This window comes from Macrotis lagotis, chromosome X (genome assembly GCF_037893015.1).
Source record: "Macrotis lagotis isolate mMagLag1 chromosome X, bilby.v1.9.chrom.fasta, whole genome shotgun sequence".
Classification (NCBI taxonomy): Eukaryota; Metazoa; Chordata; class Mammalia; order Peramelemorphia; family Peramelidae; genus Macrotis; species Macrotis lagotis.
In genome coordinates, this window is record NC_133666.1 from 63,934,050 (window position 1) to 63,941,075 (window position 7,026).

A 7,026-nucleotide genomic window follows, 5' to 3' on the forward strand; every position below is an offset into this window, starting at 1 on the left:
CGAATGGATTCGAGCATCTGAGTTTTTGAAAGAACCGTTGATTGCTCATGAATACCTTTCCACTCATTTCCTTGCTGTTGTTATTGTTCCAAGTATCGATTCAAGTCATTATATGAAAAAAATGTAGATAGCAACATTTCATGAAAAAAATTGTATTCCAAAATTAAACTTCTAATTGAACTCACCCATTCTGTCCTATTCACTTCTTTCTAATGTGTATAATTAAACCAGTTTCAGTAATTTCTAGGCTTGGGAAATACTCTTGTCCCCCCCCCCCCCCCCCCGCCCAGGGATGAACATTTCCTGGCTCCCTTCAGCAAGGAAGGAGTAGCAAAAATTACTGTAGCACAGTTCATGAGGATAGCTTTTCACCGAAATTAGAATTTCTGTGCTTGTTTGATAAAAATCAATACAAATGAAGTTTAATGCCAATAGAATGGATTTCTAATTCAACACGCTCTTTCATTGGGCCTGTTAAAAGTCCTAGAGGTTAAAAAAAAACCACCCAGAGCAGGCGAACTGTAAGGAGTCGGCTAGGTAGATCGGGAAGTAGAGCGAAGGAGTTGGGTCAGAAGAATTGACTGATTTCTGTCTCAGACACTCATTTACTACAGGACTTTAGACTATTCTTTTGATCTCTCTCAGCCTTAGTTTCCTCACCTGTTAAATGAGGAAGATGAACTTGACCACTCTAAATCTATGCTCCTTGATTCATGAGTTATTATTTATGAGGAAGCTTGTTATGCTCATTATCCCAGAGTGGTTCTGGGATCTCCTCAAAGTGGTCATTCTCTCCAGTGATACAGATAGGAACTCATTCATGCCTATTCCTTCTGTAATGCCTTCCAAGTCATTGACCAGAAGGATGCTGGAGGTCTTCTGGACTCTTGACATCACCTATACACTGATAGATCCCAAAGTATATCCACTAGTTGATGCTTGCTCTTACCACATGACCAGACCATCTTCTTTTTTGGCTCTTGGATTTCTTGGTTAACATCCTGATGTAATTCCTCATTCTCGAGGTATTGCAGCCTACTCATGGCCACCAAGCACTTTACCCTGTAAGTGATACTCATTTTCAATCCTTCTGGCCTTGGAATCAGCAGAATGGGAGTTCAAATCTAGCCTTAGACACTTATCACTAGCTATGTGACCTTGGACAAGTCACTTCACCCTGATTACTTTGCATCCAGGGCCATGTCCAGTCAACCTGATTCATAACTGACCACTGGATCCAGATGACTCTAGAGGAGAAAATGAGGCTGGTGACTTAGCACAGCCACCCCACTCACTTAAATCCAATTCACATGCTTGTCATGGTATCACCTCCCCTGATGACATGGTCTTCTTTAAAAATGAAGGACAAACATATTCCTACAACACCAATGGGGGAATATTGATTTTTTTCTGCAAATCACTGGGGTTAAGTGACTTGCCCAAGGTCACACAGCTAGGTAATTATTAAGTGTCTGAGGTCAGCTTTGAACTCAGATCCTCTTGACTCCAGGGCTGGTACTCTATTCACTGTGCCACCTAACCACCCCGATATGGAGATTTTTAACAGATCTTTACAAATTTAACATTGTTAAAATTCAAAGGGGAAGATGTCAATGGCAAAAGGGTCTTGACAGCAAATTTTTCTGGTAAAAGTCTCATTCAAAATACATAAGAAACTCATTCAGATTCAGATAAACAAGAGACATTTCCAGTAGATAAATCAAAAGATATGAACAGACAGTTTTCAAAGGGAGAGATTCAAGCTATCAATAGAAATGAGCAGAATAAGGAGAACAATTTATACAATTACTACAACATTGTAAAGGAAAATAACTGTGAAACACTTCAGAGCTCTGATCAATACAGTGTCCAGTTGTGACTCCTGAAGACTAATGATGAAGCATGTTTCCCATCTCTTGGGAGAGACGTTGTAGACCAGAGCTGCACTAAGAAACATAGATTTACAGACATTGCCAAGGGGTAGATTAGTTTTGCTTGCCTATGGTTACTGGTTACAGGGAAAGGCTTCTCTGATGATTGTTTGGGTATAGGCATTCACCTTGGTCTTAATCCACTAAACTATGCTGTCTTTCAGATTACTTCTCTGCATCTTGTCCACAAGGAAAGTATGAGGGATTCTCCTTAATAGATTATTATCAGAAGATAGATATACCAATTCAGCTAATGAAGAGAGAGCAAAATATGAACTATTTTAGAAGTCATATGGAAAAAACAAAGCTTTTTTTCCAATTAAACAGATATGTGATTTTATTACATTTGCAAAAAGCTCTGCTTTCCCCCCAAATACTCAAAATGTTACAGTCTGTTTTTAGATATACAGCAGCTGAACAGATCTCAAATCTGTTTTCACTGTAACTTGGAGTGAATTGATTAGTATGGTCTTTCTTTATGGCAGCAGAACCCAGAAGTATGAATTTGCTCTGATCATAGCATCATGCATTCAAAGAAGTTCAATGCCAAGTGGTGTGATCCAAAGTTGTGGACAAAATAATCAATATATTTTTCCCGGGATCACCTCCAATACATATATAGAGAGACAACTGTCCATCAATAAGAGTGTCATGCTTCTTGTAAAATTCTCCTAAACTATCCTCACTATCCTGATAGACACAGAATATCCGGTTGGAGAACATCAAGTTCAGCCTCCACCCCCTTCCCCCCATTTGACTGATAAAGCCTTTGCTTGAACACCTCCTGATATGGAGAACTCACTTTCCTAAAGTAAACCCATTCCACTTGGAGATGTCTCTGACTAAATATAGGAAACTTTTCCTCAAGTCAAGTGTTCACATCTCTCCCAGGATCATATTACCTGGGAAGAACCAAAAACTTGCAGACCCTCAGAACTAACTCTGAAAACAAAAAAAAAAATTGAAATATAAGATAGTACCTTTTCAGACCCAGGAAAACAGAGCCCAATTTTAATATAAAGCTCAAAGTCAAGAAATAGGCTGGAAGACTGAACAAACAACAAATTTGACAATAAAAAGCTATTATCTCGGCAGGGAAGACTTTAAATGTAAATGCTGAAGAAGACAATAATGTGAAAACAGCTAAAAACAAAGCCTCAAAGAAAAAATGTTTATTGGACCCAAGCCCAACAAAATTCCTAGAAGGTATATAAAAAAAGAGATGAGTGATAGAAGAAAAGTAGGGAAACAAATAAGAGTGATGTAAGAAAATTATGAAAAGAGAATTAACATGTTGACAGAAGAGACACAAAAATACTGAAGAAAATAATAACTTAAACAACAGAATTAGCCAAGAGGTACAAAAATTCACTGAAGAAAAGAATTCCTTATTAACACAGAATAGGCCAAATGGAGAAGGAGGTGCAAAAATTCCCTGAAAAAAAGAACTCTTTAAAAATTAGAATTGGTCAAATGAGAAAAGAGGTACAAAATCTCACTGAAACAATTCTTTAAAAATTAGATCTGAGGGCGGCCAGGTGGCGCAGTGGATAGAGCACTGGCCCTGGAGTCAGGAGTACCTCAGTTCAAATCCAGCCTCAGACATTTAATCATTACCTAGATGTGTGGCCTTGGGCAAGCCACTTAACACCATTTGCCTTGGAAAAACCTAAAAAAAGAAAAGGAAATAAAAAATTAGATTTGGGCAAGTGGAAGCTAATGATTCCATAAGACATCAAGAAACAATAAAACAAAAATCAAAAGAATAAACACTATAGAAATAGAGTTAAAATGTTTATATTCCTTTAAGTGAAGATGTAAATCTTAAGAATTTTAGTCTTGTTGGAGCAATATTAGGAGTTGGCATAGATAGGGGACATAGGTGTGAGTTGATTATGTTAGAACAATCTCAAAAAATGAAGGGATGAGAAAGAGGGATGCACTGAAAGAGGAAGAAGGGAGGCAGGAAGGATAGGAAGGAAGAACTTTTTCTCAGATAAAAGAGGTGTACAAGAAAGAGCTTTTATAGAGAAGGAGGAAATAGATTGGCAGTCAGTGTTTGAACCTCACTCATCAGAATTGGTTCAGAGAAGAAAGAATATATATACACACTCAATTGTTGCCCATAGGAAACTAGGAGGGGAAGGAATTTTTTTTTAAAAAATGGGAAATGGTTAAAGGGAGGGTAGATGGAGAGAGGCAGAAAATAGAATCAAATAGACTTTTGAGGAAGGATAGGATAAAAAGAGAAAAGAGAAGAGACAGAAAGAAATAGTTTGGAGAGAAACACACAGGAATCATAACTGTGAATGTGAATGAGATGAACTCACCCATAAAATATAAGCAGATGAAGCTTGAAGTCCCATGGTAATGAACTGCCTCCTCAATCTCTTTGCCTCCAGACATTGTAATACACCCTACTGTTTCTTTACCCAATGTTTCCAGTAACCTGAATTTAGCCTGAGCCACAAAGAAGAAAGGGGATAACTATAGATTCATATAAAAGCAAATTAAGTTAGCAAGCCAAATTTCTGTCTAAAGGGTAGGAGTCTTTCTAACTGGAGTCTTGGAACAACAGGGATTCTGCTTCATCTTTTCTTTTTCAATAAACTCCATGGAACTTGGGTGGATAGGTAAATGAAATCCATATTTCCCCTAGGCTTAAAATGAGCCAGTTATTATAATGGGTTACTACAGAAGACAAAAAAAGTTTTGGAACACTCTATTTAGCGACTTGAAAGGGCCAGTTTGTCACCAAAGCAAAAAGACCACATACACCCTGACATCCAACTATATGACAAGGTCAAGGAATAGATTAATTAAAGTAGATACTTATAGGTATTGAATATTTGATAATGGTGACATTTAAATAGAAAGGACAAGGAATTCATCTCTTCTTTGTGCCATATATTTATATATAATATAAAATAAATATATAAAATATAATATAAATTATATATAATAGGTATATACACAATATTATATTTTAAAATGAATAGTTTCCCATAGAAATCATGTCCCTTTCAAATCTCTGTTAAGATCTTATTTATTATTTGGTTTGTTTTTCAATAATTTAACCACAGTGGAACACCTGGTTTATGGTGCTTCTCCATTTAACCTCACGGTAATTAAATCCACAATAGACATCTATTATGAATAACTTTCTCAATCAATGTCAGTATTTCAACTGTTTGAAAGTACACTGTAATATACAGGATAATGATTCCAGAAATACAAGGGAGGCATCATCGTGCTTAATGTGTATTATGACATTTATGAAATGTTAAGGAGGAAAAAAAACAGAGAAAAAATAAGGAAAAAGGAACCATTAAAGGCACATATGTCAATTTTATGAGCGAATTGCCACCAGCCAGTTTTCCCTCTGAAAATATTCAGAAATATTTTTCCAGTATATGATTTTCTCTCTGCTTAAAGTTTAGCTAGCAAGAAAGGCATAATAGTGATAGCCTTTTCCCTCTGTACCCAGGAAAACCGGCAAAAGAAGGGCTGCATTTATGTGGTTTGTTCTCTGTGATATGAGGGGGATAATTAACTCATTGCCCTCATGCAATGACAGTGATTTCATTTCATGCTTTGAAAGAAGTCAAACTAACAGTTAGCTCCCTGAGGAGTCCTTGGATACCACATTATCCCCAGGATCCATGGGTTTCCATTATTTAACTGGTCTTTTTTCTCCAGGAGTCTTACCAAGGCAATTCCAAATTACAAAAATACATACACACAAAATTTGACTTCAGAAAAGAAGTTAAGTTGATTGGATTCATTTTAATTTTCAAAATATTTTTAAAATATAGATTCCAGAAAAAAGACTCCCTTGTTCTTACACATGTAATGATAATGAAAATGATTGTAATAAACCTATTAGTGTCCTATTCTTCTCCGAGATGGTGGCAGTAAGACACTCCTTTTGAGTTGTTCTTGCAGGAATGCCATGACCTTATATTCGGCCCTCCGCCATCTCTCACTGGGTCTTTGTATCAAGGCATAGGAAGAGAAAAGATCAGTTAGAAGGGTAATCACGGAAGCAAGAGGTCATTGGTCTACAAAAAGAACTATGAGTAATATCAAAAATCATTCCTAGAACAGCATGTGTGACAATATTTGCCTGTCATAATTTATGTTTTAAAGTGTTTAAGCAGCAGGATGAACAATTATAAGAAATGCACATTTTGTTTTTAATTAGTGGCATTTGGGCCTCTTCAGCATGAAATTGGACTTATTCCTTTGCTGATTTAAGCTCTTATTTTTTTTTCTTTTTTATCCTGCTGTTCAATATGTCTTATTTTAGAGTAAATGCTTTCAGTCCATATTTGAAAACTGAATTTTTACTGACTGTTGGACATTATTGAGTCCTATTTGACTTTTCATGACCCCATTTGGGATTTTTTAATTTAAATTTATTTTTATTAAAGATATTATATGAGTTTTACATTTGTCCCCCAATCTTGCTTCCCTCTCCCCCCACAGAAAGCACTCTAAACAGTCTTCACTTTGTTTCCATGTTGTACCTTGATCCAAATTGGGTGTGATGAGAGAGAAATCATATCCTTAAAGAGAAGTCTAAGAGGTAACAAGATCAGACGATAAGCTATCTGTTTTTTTTTCTAAATTAAAGGGAATAGTCCTTGCACTTTGTTCAAACTCCACAGCTCCTTATCTGGATACAGATGGTGCTCTCCTTTGCAGACAGCCAAAAATTGTTCCCGACTGTTGTACTGATGGAATGAGAAAGTCCTTCAAGGTTGAACATCATGCCCATGTTGCTGTTAGGGTGTACAGTGTTTTTCTGGTTCTGCTCATCTCACTCAGCATCAGTTCATGCAAATCCCTCCAGGTTTCCCTGAAATCCCATCCCTCCTAGTTTCTAATAGAACAATAGTGTTCCATGACATACATATACCACAGTTTGCTAAGCCATTCCCCAATTGAAGGACATTTACTGGATTTCCAATTCTTTGCCACCACAAACAGGGCTGCTATAAATATTTTTGTACAAGTAATGTTTTTACCCTTTTACCTCATCTCTTCAGGGTATGGACCCAGTAATTGTATTGCTGGGTCAAAGGGTATGTAC